Source organism: Camelus ferus, chromosome 16 (assembly GCF_009834535.1).
Source record: "Camelus ferus isolate YT-003-E chromosome 16, BCGSAC_Cfer_1.0, whole genome shotgun sequence".
NCBI classification, from domain to species: Eukaryota; Metazoa; Chordata; class Mammalia; order Artiodactyla; family Camelidae; genus Camelus; species Camelus ferus.
The window spans coordinates 51,542,552-51,558,726 of NC_045711.1; the positions used below are offsets into that span (position 1 = coordinate 51,542,552).

Consider the following 16,175-nt stretch of genomic DNA (forward strand, 5'->3'; position numbering starts at 1 on the left):
GCCCATTTTCCACTCTTTGACCTTTTGTGGTTAGCCTTGGGACCAGGGTTGAATCTTCCACCATTTTTGTGTTAACTGCTGGGTCATTCCTTGAATGGCTGTGCCCTGCCCTCTTCCTTTCTGTTTCAATGCTGTTCCACTGACCATCCTGAGGCAGTTAAGAAGATGAGAGGAAAATGAGAGAAGGACTGAAAAGAAAGAAAGAAGAGAGAAGAAAAGAGAAGTCAATGGAATGAAGAAAAGCCCTGTTATGTTTGGGAATGAGCCCCCTTGCTGGGATAACTGAGAATGTCCAGAGGTGTCCTTTCCTGCTTGCAAACAGGGGAGAGGACAGCTTGTGCTGGGGGATGATGTTCTCCAAAGATGCACAGATGGAGTCAGTGTGGGAGGGGGCCCTGAGCTGACAGCACAGTGGTTCTCTGAGCTGTGTCTGAGCAAGGCTGGGAAGCTAGCCTGGATCCTTGTCTTAAGAGCCTGAGTTCCTTGAGAGGGGAAGGTTCCTTGAGAGAGCAGGGGAAGGTTCTACAGGACACACCTGCCTGGGAGGCTGGTTTCCGGGGGCAGTGGTGCAAGGACAGACTAGCTTCGCCAGGCTGACAGCACTGTGTAAACAATGTCACTTCTCTCCCCTTGCCCCTGGCCTTGCCCAGTGGGTTGAATATTATCTTTCCCATTTTTTAGGCAGGGAAGCAAACTGGACAGCTTCAGTTGCTCAGGATCAGATGCCAAATGCAGACTTTGGAATAACATCTTGGATGAGTTGGCCTGACCCCCAGGGGCTGGAAAATCCAGGCTGTATGAATGCTGGGGTTGGGGGTGATGTTACCTTCTCAGCCAGGAAGCAGCACCCCAATCCAGCCAGCCCCCAAGCAGAAGGACTCTGCAGTGCTGGGGTCCTGGAAGGGGTAAGAGGAACACGTATGGTTCTGGAAATCAGGGAGGTTTTCATTTAAAATGTGTTGGTTTAAAAAGGCTCTTGTCAAAATATCCTGTGAAAAATTTCCAGGGATCCCCACTTCTCTTCTTCCTGGAAGCTTTGCCCTGACCACTCTGGAGGGGCTTAATAAAAAATGAATAGACCCGGGTTCAGTCCTGGCTCCACCACTAGTTATCTGTGTGATTCTGGGCAACTTACTTTACCTCCCTGAGCCTCAGTTTTCCCCTCTGAAAAATTGGGATAAAAAAACCTACCTAGACAGAATATATACAATGGAATACTATTCAGCCATAAAAATGACAACATAATGTCATTTGCAGCAACATGGATGTCCCTGGAGAACGTCATTCTAAGTGACATAAAGCAGAAAGAGAAAGAAAAATACCACATGAGATCGCTCATATGAGGAATCTAAAAAAAAAAAAAACATAAATACAAAATGGAGACTCATAGAATCATAGACTCATAGACATAGAATACAAACTTGTGGTTGCCAAGGGGGAGGGGGGTGGGAGGGACAGACTGGGAATTCAAAATTTGTAGGTACTGACAGGCATATGCAGAATAGATGAACAAGATTATACTTTATAGCACAGGGAAATATATACAAGATCTTGTGGTAGCTCACAGCATAAAAGAATGTGACAATGAATATATGTATGTTCATGTATAACTGAAAAATTGTGCTCTACACTGGAATTTGACACAACATTGTAAAATGACTATAACTCAATAAAAAAAGTTAAAAATATATATAAATGAATAACAACTGAATAAATCTAGTTCTCCCCATTCTTTTCCCCTTTCCTCTGAAATACTGGCACTTACAGTACTTGTCATACAATTTAGCTCTCAATTAGTTTTCTAATAAATGACATTAACCTTATGGTAACGCTACACTGCTGTATTTATGTGTAACCATTTGTGATCCACTTTTTGCTATCAGATTACAAGCCACAGCTTAAAGGAACAGGTTCAGTACATTCGCCATTAGCTTCTTTGATGTGCCGCAGACAAGCCTAGTATATAAATTCCCCTCAGATCCTGTCCTTGCACGAATCATTCCAGCACACTGGTTTACAGCTCCCTGAGCTTGCAACCCTCTGCCTCTGAGTGTGTGCACACGGTACTTCCTCTGCTTGGAAACCAGCTGCTCTGCCCAGTTTTGCCCGTCCCCTAGCCCCCTTCTACCTGGCTAAATTTCCTTGGGGGAAGCCTACCCTGACCTGCAGCTTGCAATGGTTCCTTAAGCCTGCATTGCTGGGCACTCAAACACAGGTGGTCTTTACACCCACACACAGAGTCTCTCTTGTCATTTTCCATTTAAAATGCCTAGAATAGTAAATGAAACTCACCTTCTACCTGTGAATCCCAGCAAATGTCTCTAGTTCTTAGCCTTGGGTGGTATCTGGGAGATGGCTCTCTGAAGGATGAGGACTGGTGAGTCCTCTAGCCTCAAGTGAGCATTCTCTCTCCTCTGCTACTTCTCTGCTTTGAACACAATTCTCTTCCTCAATTTACCAAAAATGGATTGCAGTTTACTTGTTTGCAAATGTGTCTTCCCCACTTCCCCTCTAGGTTGAGAGGAACTTGAGGACAGGGACTCTGTCTACCTGCACTCTGGGAACATAGTGGGCTTAACGAATATGTGTTGCCATGTGTGGTCAGATAAACTTGATCTCAAATTCATTCTGTTACCATGAAAAGGTTAGATGAGCAGGTGGATTGATTTAAAGGCTCTACAACCTTTGCAGCCTAGTCATATTAACATCTGTTAACAATGTACTAAATGCCACTTGGAATAATAACCATCTTTATACTGTTTTCCAACACATCACCACTTTTGTATACATAATCTTCACTTTGGGGGCAAGGAAAGTTATCCAACTTGCATGGAAGCAGCATAATGTATCAGTCAAGAGGACAAGCTTTGGAGTGAAACAAAGTGAGGTTTAAGTCCAGGCTCTCTCAGCTACGTGATGTGTATTTTTGGGCAAATTACTCGACTTCTTACAGATTCAGTTTCTATATTTGGAAAGTGAATACAAAGATACATGCCTCAAAGAGCTTTAGGAAGAATAAGTGAAATTATGTAAGTACTTAGAATACAGTTTCTCTCAGTACACTGTAACAGCAGGAGCATAGTTGTCACATACCTAGTAAATAGTAGAGGAAGACTAAACTCTATGTCCTCCATTCATGATTTGTCTACTGTACGAGCCTAATGTTGCTAGTAGAAGAGTTTGCCATTTTGAATTTCTATTCAAAACTAATTCATGTGATAAAATGACAATATTACCATGATTCCTCATATTTCCGTCTTCATATACAAAGGTACAATTAATATCTCTTCCATGTATTTATTTGATTGACATGTACAGGGCTTGACACACAGTAGGTGTTCAACTAATGTTTGTTAAATACAACACCCCATTGGATTCTTAGCTCCCTGTCTTGTGTGTGCTAGACCTCCTCACTGACTACACCAGGGGGCTATTGGCATGACTTTTGGGATTGCCTGATCCAATCCCACTCTTTCTGGCTCACGTTCAGGGAACTGTCTGTGATCAAGAACCTAAATCCATGGCCCATAAGGAGATGGGAGTCCTATGTCTGAGAATTTTCATCACCGTGGTGTCACCGACTCAGAAGACCAGACCCAAATGAATTCTTCATGGCACTATGGCAGAATCAGCTCTTCTGGGTTAACCACCTATGTGAATTTTCTCTCTTTTCCACTGATTGGGTTCCTGCTAGCCTTTGAAGACACTTCAGCCTTTCCATTTGGGATATTAATGCACATCCTCTGTGATGCTATGGAACTTCGTTTGAGCCTCTATTTTAGAACGTATTTAGTTCTGCTTTGCGTGGAAATTACTTGCTCATATTTCTCTCTCTTCCGCTAGATGGTAAATTTTTGAAAACACGTATTCATCTCTACACAGAGAAACATCATGCATGGTGTGTACGGGAGAGAAATGGAAAGGTAAGTAAGTGGAAGAGTACTCCATTGTACCTATTCCTATTTTAAGTATTATCCCAGATGCTTTTATAGATATTATGGGTAGTTCTCACCTGAGAGAGATTATTTCTCCAATGTTACCAAAGAGAAAACAAGCCCAGGGAGGTTAAGCAACTTGCTCCAAGTAACAAGGACTGAAAACAGTGAGGCTAGAAATAGAGCCCTGTTCTGTGTGGTTGGTTGGAAGTCTGTTCTTCTACTTTGCCAGCTCCCTCCTAATGCTTTGCACATAAGGGAGACTTAGTAACTGTTGAACTGCGACCTGATAAACCCAGTAACAGATAGAGGGTATGCGATCATGGCTAAACATAATCAAATCTCATTTAACAGCTTCAAAGTGCTTGAGCAATGGAAGATGGGTGGCAGCATATGTTTGTCAGAGTAACTACATTACGAGAAGCCAATTCATCTAAATAGGAAGCAAAGACTGAATTACTGAATGAAGCTCAGTGTAGCAGCTCAGCCTCAGTTGCTGGATATGTGCAAAGCCATCATCACAGCATTGTGTTCATTATGTTTAAATCAAAAGCAAATTGACTGGTAGCTATTAATTATGTTTCTATGCATCTGGAAAAGAGGAAAAAAAAATAGGAAAATGAGCATCAGAACAAACAGATCCGATGGAGAGTCTGGGCTGTATTATGCAGATAGGAGCCATAAATCATATGTGAGTGAACTTTAGGGATGATCAATATCTTGCCCAAATGCTACTGTTACAGCAATAAAAATATCCTATGTTTATGCGGCTATTTGTAGCTTAAACATAATCTCAACTACTTCATTGATTTTAATACTCAAACAACACTATACTGTATGTGTTATCAACACTGCTTTGTAGGGAGGAAGCAGAGATTCAGTGGTTCCAGCACCTTGCCTGAAGTCGCCCATAGTTAATGGAAAAAGCAACAGAGAGAAAGCAGACCTTCAAGAAAATACTTTTCTTCCAAGAGTTTTGTTGTTCTTAGTGAGGTCCATGGAGAGAACTTTATTCCTATCTTATGCTGCTCCATCTGCCGACCTTTCTCCACGGTCCATGTTACTGAGGACACATCATGCCTTACATCTGAGTCCACCTGAGTTAAGGAATAGGAAATGATACTTTATGGTTTAAAGTAAACTTGGGGTAGAGAGGAGGGCAGAGAGAATTCTGGGCCATGAACATCTTATGCAGTCCAGATCTTCTGACAAATTCCTTTGGATCAGTGGCCATTTTGGGGAAATATTCAGAGAAGCAAAAACCAAGATGCTTCTTATGGAAACTATGTGTTTGCACTTTCATGTGATGATAGTGGGTCTAAGATTACTTGCCTGCCCCCCTTGGTTAGTCACATGCAAAAAACATATATTAAGGTCTAGAAGACACTGCTGGTTGAAAAATGAGGAAAGACTACAGAATGTACCAAAACTGAACCATAATTGAAGCCATATTGTGGATAATCTTAAATTTGGTGCAGATTTATAACCATATTCCCTGGGAGGCCAGGTACCCCACAGAAATCAGGTTTTGCCCTGTGTTAAAACTATTGGCTAAGACATAAAGAAAATAGATAAACAAGATTATATTGTATAGCACAGGGAAATATATACAAGATCTTGTGATAGCTCACAGAGAAAAAAAACCGTGACAATGAATATATGTATGTTCATGTATAACTAAAAAATGTGCTCTACACTGGAATTTGATGCAACATTGTAAAATGACTATAACTCAATAAAAAGTGTTTAAAAAAAAAACAGTTTTTGACTAGAGGTTGGGCTAGAAAAATTTGTTGTAGCTTGGTAATAAACTTGTCCCTTGTACAAAGGACAGTGGAAACGCCAAACAGCTGCTGATTGGTAAATTGGTACACAGACCCACATGGTATCTGTGGAGGAAGGACAATTTCTTTCCTCCTTGCATCTTTTAGACAGATGTTTGGTGTTCCTTGTACTTTCTTTCCTTACCACCTCATTTCCGACCTTTCTTTGTCAAGTGTTCATTCAGGGTAGGGTTACCATTTATCTACCTGCTGGGCCTCCATCTGCCCTGGAATGCCAGGTTCTGGATGGCTGATGCAATCTGATGGGAATTCGCTTTTCAGAGTCCTTTTCTCTTTGAACACAATGCATCAAACTGTAAACAGTGACTGTGGGACCCACCTCTGCAAAGTCAACAGCTGCTGGGTAGTTGTTTGGGAGAGAGCTGAATTGAACTAGGCAGTACAGGTATTTGCAAACTAAAACAACTGCTTTTCTGCCAGGGTTTTTGCCAGGTCTTGCAAGGCCCAAGGAGAGAAGTTAATTACACCAGTCACCTTGAATTTCTTGAGTATCACAAAAGGGAAAGGGATATTTTTAGTTTTTTTCTGGTTCCACTGTTAACCAAGATGAATGTGTAAATGGCATTATGCTGCCTGGGCACTGGCTCGTGTAGACACCGTGGAAGAGCTAGAAGACCAGCTGCTGGATGGACCGTCTCTGTTTCAACAGCAGAAAACTGAGGTCAGAAAGGCTACATGCTTGGCTCAAGTTCATATAGCTAATTGGTGGTAGAGGTGGCGGTAGAGACCAGGTCATTTACCCCTGGGTCAGCAAGTGTCATCCATTATGTTATAGTATTAATTTTAATTTAATTTCTATGTATTGGGCTCTAAGCCTCTCTTACTAAGGCAGGGCTCTTTTTTATATACAATTTAAATTCAATTGTATGATCTTTAAAAATTGATACCAACAAATAAAACCAAGCAAGTATCATGTATAATATATATGCTAAATGTAATGTACAGTGTTATAAATTTCCCCAATCTTCCAACAAATATTGATTTAGGACCTTTGTGCAAACTCTGAAATAGAGATAGTCAGAGTTTCAATATAAGGAATTTATAACATATTATAAGACATTTATAATAGAGTGAAAAGTAGGGGAGGAATGTAGGGAAAGAAAAAAGTAGAGAGTGCAACCCAGGAAATGAATTGATTACAGTAAAATCAAGGATATTTCCACAAATATAAGGCAAGATACTTGAAAATTTTAAAAAATATCTAAAAATGCTCACTTTAAGTAGGGTTTGGAGTGAAATTGCAGTTAACTAGAGAAGAATTACCCAGGACTCTCAGTTTATCAGAACCAGGCTGCTAGTTCTGCTTTGGGAGAATGAGACAAACCACAAAGAATATGTCCACAAAGGACATATCAGGTGGGATGGCATCTGGAAAGGGCCTGGATTCGGAGCCAGACTTTCCAGAAGCTTTAACTTTTCTGCTGCTCAGTTTCATCTCCTGTAAAAGGCCAGTGCAAGGCTTAACTGAGTGGGTGAGATGACACAGTGGACGCAGGGCACCCAGCCGGGAGTCGGGCATACAGCAACTCCTTTCCCACACTTCTAAAAATGAGCTTCCAGAGGACTTTCCTGGGTTTGATCCATATTCAGAGCTCTGTCTGGTATCATCTTATTCATAAGATGGAACAATGAGAGCCAATATTTAGAATGATGTGACAAGGCCCTGGGGCAGCCACAACCATCTAATGAAGATTTTGTTTTCAGTGATTTTTTCCACTTAGCAAAAGAGAACATGGAATTACACATTTTGGCAAGACTTTTAGCCATTGAAAAGTCAACCAGAAGATTCAAGTAACATAGCTGCTGTGAGATTTGCCGATGACTGAGGTTTTGCTTTACACTCATCTCATAAAGGTGCCTTTGGATGTAGGTCTGTTTCTTGGAATCAGCTTCCTTCAGGAGGTAAAGAAACTGAGTGCTCTAACTAAAAATAGTCGCTCCTGGATTGGACCAGTGCTGACAGAGCTCAGGGCTGACCCCAGGGAGGTACAAAGTGACCTCTTCAAGGCCTTTACCCAACTTGCGGTGGTCATAGGGCAGCACTGTGCTGGGCAGTTGTAAGAAAGAAAGGTGAGCACGTATGCTAACGCTTCTGAATGTGTACAATACCCCCTACTTTTCAAAAATGGATTTGGAGGGTAGGTGGAAATGGGGGAGAATTCAAAGCACAAGAAAATCATAGGATAAGGAAGTTGCAAGAAAGAAAACAATCTGAAAAGGCTACATTCTGTATGATTACAACTATTTGAGAGTCTGAAAAAGGCAAAATTATGGAGACAATAATGGGATCATGGTTGCCAGGGGTGGCCTGGAGAGGAGAGAGACGCATAGGCAGAGCACAGAGGATGTATAGGGTAGTGAAAATACTTTATGATATTACAGTGACAGATACATGTCACTATGCATCTGTCCAAACTCACAGAATGTACGACACAAAGAATGAACCCTACTTAATGTAAACTATGGATTTGGGTAATAATGATGTGTTAATATAAGTTCATCAATTGTAACAAATATACCACTCTGGTGGGAACAGTGATAAGGCTATGTATTTGCAGGGGCAGAAGGTACATGTGAAATTCTGTATCTTCCTCTCAATTTTGCTGTGAGCCTGAAATTGCTCTCAAAATAAAAGTTTTTTTTTTTTTTTTTTTTTTTTTTGGTAAAGTCTTAGAAGTCAGAGCAATTTATCTAGATGTTTTAGTTTACTTTATGGAATGAGAAACTGCAGTTTGGAAAGGAACAGAGGTTTCTAGTAATGGCAGCAGTGGGACTGGAGCCCAAAGATGCTATTTTTCATCCAGGTTCTTCCTGCCATCACTGACAACCTGGTCCTTGACCTTCCTTCCTAGGGCCGTCCCTGGACCACTAACACGGAGTTGGATGTTACAGATGAAGGGCACCTCACAGACATCTTGTTCCAGTTCTGTTCTTTTTCAGAGGAGGGCACTGAGGCCTAGAATGAAAATGGGTCTAGCTCACCTCCTCTGTTACAGGCCCAATACCATTTTTACTTCAGTATGCAGAGTCTACGGATCTCCAGTCTTCAAAGAGGACCAACATGCTCCTGCCACTCCCAGGAACTGTAGGTTCAAGGGCCATGTCTGGGGACATGCTTGGACCCCCAGCAGAGAAACCTGTTGTATTCTTTGGAGTAAAGGAGCTAGGAAGGAGATTAAGTCAACAGATTAGCTGAGGACTGCTACCCTCTGCTTTAAACTTTCCTGGGTAATTCAAGTAAAATTCATGAAATCCAGACAACTCTAGCTTGAGATTAAAGCTCAACTCACAATCATCATAAAACTGTGCTGCTCTGGGCTTTTTCACTACCTATAGCTGGGTTGCCAGGAGCACTTCAAATCAGGGAAGCCATCTCCTAATTACAGTGTAGCATCTGTCATTCTGTCCCCTTCCTCTCCAACTCCCCAAAGTTCTGTTTGTTGCCAAGTCCTCTAGCATCCATGCCAAGTGCACTGCTGCTTTCCCTAATGCCACCAAGGCCTGGGAAGGTCACTGCAGAGCCAACTCCCACAGCTGTCAGGGACATTGACACTTTTTTCCATAAAACATAGAATAAGTGTCTTTAAAGATGAGGATGGTGACCTTGCTAACAATTATTCAGTCATTATCCTCACCTTTAAAGACATTGTTTTAATTCTTTTCCCCAGAAGCATCCCAGGTACAATAAGGTTTCTACCCACAGACAATCTGCCAGCTGTGTCTGCCAGAACAGCTGCCCATCAGGTGGAAGATGGACCCAGAGAGCCTCTGCACAGCCCCAGCATTGAGGGGACAGGCAGGCCCGTCACAGACAGTCCCAGCTGTTGGTGGCTGACACCGCCAATTTGGGCATGGAATAGCTAATGAGGGCAGACATCATGAAAATGGTTGTGCATTTGTCTACACTGTGTGAAGTTATGATGTTTCTGTGGACTCCCCAGGCTCAAGCTGCAAATTCTACCCTGTCCTAATTCATAACACACACACACACACACACACACACACACACGATTACCGACTCATGCAGTTGTGGTGCTAGAGGTGACCCAAGGGTCATTTAATCTAGTGGCACCTACACTTAATCATACCTACTGGCCATACTAACCACCTAGGGAGCTTTTAGAAATCACAGATTCCTGGGCCCCGCCTCCTGACCTAGTGAATCAAAATATCTAGAGGCAGAGCAAAATAAAACCCAAAACCAAACCAAATCAACACAAAACAAAACTATTTGAACAAGCTTTCCAAATGATTTGGATGTAGCCAGCCCAGCATGCATCCATAGATTGGAATTTGGAAGCCACTGCTTGCAGTCCAAATACCCTCCTTCCACCACTATAATTTTTTTTTAATTGAAGTATAGTCGACTTAAAATGTTGTGTTAATTTCTGGAGTATAGCATAATGTTTCAGTCATACACGTACACACATATATTCCCTTTCATATTCTTTTTTTATATAGGTTACTACAAGATATTGAATATAGTTCCCTGTGCTATACAGTAGGACCTTGTTGTTTATTTTATATATAGTACTTAGTATCTGCAAATCTTTTTTTAAAAAACATTTATAAGATAAATTTATTATTTTTTCTGACCAAAGTGCAATGATTTTTAAGTATTCAAGAAAATAAAATTCAAATGGGAAATTTAACCATTAGATTTTTTTCTGCTTTATACTAACCCTATGCTTAGTCTAGAAAACAAACAAAACAACTTTGAAGTATTACTAAATCGCTAACTGACTCATTTTACCATAATCCTAAATACATGCATTTCAAGGTTCCACTGCTAGGAATTTCATTAAGAACAGTTTAATCATTAATAACACTATATAATAGAGCATAAGGACCATGTCCTTAGATGTGAGCCTTGCCCCTCACACCCTCAGATTTATGTCAGAATAAAGCTGACAATTCTGCCAGGGTCTGAATCCCCAGGCCCCCACCCCAATCCCTGGAAACAAAGACTCTGTCCTGTCACACAACTTCGCACAAGTTGTAGTGAAACAAAGCCTAAGCTGTCTTCCTTTTCTATAGGAAACGGTCAGTTATTTGATAAATAGTGAAACACTTCTAGGAATTCACTTTATGAGTCTGTTTACCAAACACACTGCGCAAGAACTAACTACACAAAAAGTTCCTTTGGAATTTGGTCCACAAATTCACTTAACAGGCTGGAAATTTAAAACCTCCAAGAGAAAGAAGACATGGGGAATCCCTAATCCAAACGTTGTAATTATTGAAAGGGTATACTAAAAAGTTTTGCTTACAGAAGGCACAAACCATAAGAGGGATATTCATTTTGAATAAACACAAAGAACCAGATAATACCCTTCTTCGTTTTGTGAGCACCATAGCTAAGGTGAAATTAGAACCGAATTCACTGTCTACTCCAGCAACAAAAAGAAAAAAAAAAAAAAAAAAAACAACTGAAGATAAAAAATTTAATTTGTCTTACTATGTACTTTCCAGCCACTAATTGAGATGTAATTATGAAAGATTAAAATTGTCTTAAAAAGGGGGTTGTGATAGCAGCTATCAAAGAAAGATTCAAGCATGATTTCAAGGATACTTTCAGGTTTAGAATTAGCCTTGTCAAAAATCTTCACAACTTCATCAAAAACTTCATCAGCAGATTTAGAAGCATCTATTTTCTTGACTTTCCCCATTTCTTCATGTAAGTCAATAATTGGCTTTGTTGACTGAAGATAGGCTTGAATTCGCTTTTCCAAGCTCTCTCTGTTGTCGTCACTCCTACCACTACTCTCTCCTCTCTCAAGACATCGGTCAATACTGATCTCATTATCTTTACAGTCAAGAAACAAAACAAAAGATACATCAGCCTTCCCATCCACGGTCTTGTTCCAACCTTGAAGGTTGTCTTGAGTTCTTGGAAATCAATCAAGAATTTATTCTTCTGAGCATTGGCTGCTGTTGTCTGAGCCATTTCCTTCCTTAGCAAACTGATGGTTATCTCAACTGGCACAATCTTTCCATCTTTAATGTACTTTTCAATGAGTTCGCCATACTATGAATCCGGGTTCTTCCTTTCATCACGAAGACGTTCTCCTGCAGAAAGTTGTGTGTAGCCATATTTCTCAAGGATGTGGGCGCACCGGGTCCCCTTGCCGGGGCTGGGATTGCCGAGGACGATACGACCTGCGGCCTCATGAGGCGGTGCGGGCAGAGAAAAAGTGGCCGGTGCGACAGCAGCTGGAAGCTAAGGCCTAGGACGTGCAGCAGCCAGCGGCCGCAGGAGCTCAGCATGCACCGAGGCTCGGTCTGCCGCCGCCGAGGGAGCTGACAGCACTCGGCCGGCGTTGGCGCAGGGCTGGGCGCAGAGAAGGGGGCGGGCGGAGAAGGGGCTGGGCCCAGCCGGCGCCTGCCTTGGCCCCGTGGCCGGCGGTGGCTGCAGAGGTGTCTGTGCGGCAGCCGAAGGGCAGTATCTGCAAATTTTAATAAACCCTTTGCACTCCCTTTACCCCCTGGTAACCATTAGGTAACCATTAGGTAACCATTAGTTCATGTTCTACGTCTGTGAGTCTGTCCCTGTTTTATAAATAAGTTCATTCGTGTCCTCTTTTAAGATTCCACATATAAATGATATCATATGGTATTTTTCTTTACTTTTCTGGCATGCTTTGCTTAGTATGACAATCTCTAGGTTCATCCATGTTGCTGTAAATAGCATCACTTTATTCTTTTTATGGCTGAGTGGTAGTCCATTGTATGTATATGTATGTGTGTGTGTGTATACCACAACTTGTTTATCCAGTCATCTGTTGATGTTGATGAACATTTAGATTGCTTCCATGTCTTGGCTATTGTAAATAGTGCTGCTATGAATGTTGGGTGCACATATATTGTTAAAAATAGTCATACTACCCAAAGCAATCTAGAGATTTAATGTGATCCCTATCAAATTACCTAGGGCATTTTTCACGGACCTAGAACAAATAATCCCAAAATTTATATTGAATCACAAAGGACTCAGAATTGTCAAAGCAATACTGAAGAAAAAGAATGAATCTGGAGGAATAATCCTTCCAGATTTCAGACAACACTACAAAGCTACAGAAATCAAAACAGCATGGTATTGGCACAAAAACAGACATGGATCAGTGGAACAGAATAGAGAGCCCAGAAGTAAACCCACACACCTATGGTTAATTAATCTTTGACAAAGGAGGCAAGAATACACAATGGAGAAAAGACTGTCTCTTCAACAGGTGGTGTTGGGAAAGCTGGACAGGTGCATGCCAATCAATGAAGTTTGAACACTCCCTGACACCACACACAAAAATAAACTCAAAATGTCTTAAAGGATTAAACATAAAACAAGACACCATAAACCTCTTAGAAGGGAACATAGGCAAAATGTTCTCTGATATAAATGTTTTTCTAGGACAGCCTAAAAAGGCAATAGAAATAAAAGCAAAAATAAACAAACGGGATCTAATTAAACTATAATTCTTACCGAAGAGGATGCAATGGCCTTGGGAAGTGGCAAAGCCTTGACAGAGATGGGCCTAGAAGCAAATCAGGGACTCCTTGTGTTTTGTTCTCCTTCCAACAATGTATGCTGCCCTGTCCTTTATTAATGGCCAAACCTTTCTTCCTATTTTTCTCATGTTTACAACGCAATATATGCACACTTGGCTCACTTGGCTAGGTAGCTATATTCAATGATCAAAAAATGTTTAATTTAACCTGACCTCCCTTTGGAAGCTAAAATTCTCTTTACAACATGAGTCTCTTAGGCCAGGAACTGAAAGGCTTTAGAGGGACCCTGAGGCTTTAGAGATTAGCCTCTGAAAATGTGTGTATACAACAGTATTTTTGCTTGTTTTTAAGAAGGGGATTATAGCTTTCATCAGATGCTCAAAGGCATCTATCTATATACCTAAAGTGGCTAAAACTTCTGGTTTATAATATCCATGATAAGTTGTTTGCCTAATGTTTTGAAGGAGATGGCTTAGAACTTAAAAAAGAGAGAGAAAGAGAGAGAGAAAAGTCTATTTTAGAGAGCCAGCTTAACAGACTGGTTTTTGGCACATCTAGCTGTGCTAAGCATAGTGAAAATGTTTGATAAAGTGTCAACATAGAAGACATGATCATAAAAGCTAATGCAGCTTAAGAAAAAAAAAAAATGTTGGCTTAAAGTTGCATTGTCACTAATGTGAAACAAAAGTATTTTGGCCAAACCAAAATGCCTCAGGAAAAGGCAACAGAAGTCAGAAAGGCTTAAGACAGACTTGAAAGGATAATAGACCTTTCATCAGGTCAGAACTTGGGAGGAATATGAAACAGTAACTTTTAATTAGAGTTATGCTAGTACAATAATTTAAGTGGCCAAGATTCACAATTAAAATTTTATGCCAACTCTGCACATTGCCAAATATTTTGAATGGCTCCAGGAAGAACATGATGTAGGTACAGGATACACTGCACTGAACATCAAGGGAGCCAGTCAAATGCACAAAGTGGAGAAATTGATGGGAATAGTTAGGAGGCTTTGTCACTCAGCTCCCAAAACTTCTACAAAATGGGCGGTGATGGCTACCTGGTCAAATGAGTGTCCAAATATCTTTCATGGCACAGATTGAACCATATTATTACTGTCTGGCATTTTTCTGCCTTACCTAATTCAATAACGTCTCCTGAAGGCAGGAATTCTGTCTTTCATTTTTCTATCCTCTGTACTTAAGATACTGTCTTGCATTATTTCTGGTCCCATAATAACGCTGCAAAACAATCACAACCTCTCAGTAGAAGATAACAATAAACATTTATTTAGCTCATGAGTCTTAGGGGTTCAGGTGATCTGAGCTGAATTTGTTTATGTGTCTGTGGTTAGCTGCAAGTCTTTAGATAGCTCTGACAAATTTGCTGGGTTCACTTATTTATCTGGGGATTGCCTGGCTATTGGCTGATCAAGAAGAGTCCTGGTTGGGATGATGAAGAAACTCAGCCCTTCACCACATATCTCATCCTTCAGCAGGCTAGCTTGGGTGTGATCTCCTAACATCTCACTGGACAAAGCAAGACATGTGGCTAAGTTCTGAGTTCAAATGAGAAGGTACTACCAAATCGATATTACTGAGTACCAAATTAGTTTGCAAAGGGTATGGATACAGAGAGGGGTGAAGAATTGGTGCTTTCAATGCAATGTCTCCCACATACCTAGAATATAGTGAAGACTTGATAACAGTTTGTCCCAAGAAATGAATGTTCTTCAAAGAAGATATACAAATGTCCAGTAAGCATGATGAAAAGATGCTTAACATTATTAGCTACTAGGGAAACGCAAATCAAAACCTCAGTGAGATGTTACTTCACACCTACTTGTGGTGGCTAGCACTAAAATTTCAGATAATTACAAGTGTTAGCAAGGATATGGAGAAATTAGAACCCTCATACACTGTAGGAATGCAAACTGGTGCAGTCACTTTGGGAAACAGTCTGGTAGTTTCTCAAAAAGTTAAACATAAAATTACCATTTGACCTAGCAATTCCACTTCTAGGTATATGCCCAAGAGAAATAAAAACATATGTCCAGCCAAGAACTTGTACACAAATGTTCATAGCATCATTATTCATAAGAGCCAAAGGATGGAAATAATCCAAATGTCCATCAATTGATGAATGGATAAATAAAATGTAGTCTACTCATACAATGGAATAACTTGTCCATGAAAAATAATTAATTAGTATACATGCTACAACATGGGTGAGCCTTGAAAATATCACACTAAATGAAGAAGTAGAACACAAAGGACCACGTATAATATAATTCCATTCATAAGAAATGTCCCAAATAGGCAAATTTATAGGGCTCAAAAGCAGATTTGTTGTTGCCTAGAGCTGGATGGGCTGGATGAAATGGAAGTGACATCTAATGGGTATAGGATTTCTTCATAGGATGATAAAAATGTTCTAAATTGTTGTGGTGATGTAGTACAACTCTGTGAATATACAAAAAAACATTGAATTGTACACTCTAATTGAGAAAGTTGTATGGTATCTCAGTAGAGCTTCTACCAGAAAAAAATGAACTAAATGACATAACTTCTATGAAGGTACCCAGCATAGTACTTAGCAATGTTAACCATACTTCATGAAATCTGTTATGCTGTAGATTGTAAGATGCACTGCTATTTTATGTATCACCAAGAAAGAAAAACTGCTGCCCAGTAAACTATGACAGATAATCAATTATAAGTTGTATTTTAATTTCAAAGATGTTAAATTGTGGAAAAATATGTGTTTTAGAACGAATGAAATTCAATGAAATATGGTACACATTGAAGAAATGTTAGTAGCATCTGAAACTATATTCAACAAAAAGACAGATCTTTCTTCTAGATTCAAATTTTATGCTCACACACCTTTCCTA

The 16,175-nt window shown here is 40.4% G+C and overlaps 1 protein-coding gene and 1 pseudogene across 1 annotated transcript in view; both read right to left on the reverse strand.

Annotated features, from left to right (window-relative positions):
- CA10 (carbonic anhydrase 10) overlaps positions 1 to 16,175 on the reverse strand; it is a 511,272-nt gene that overhangs the window by 142,184 nt on the left and 352,913 nt on the right. The window lies entirely within an intron of this gene.
- On the reverse strand, positions 10,797 to 12,284 carry LOC102515178 (annotated as a pseudogene).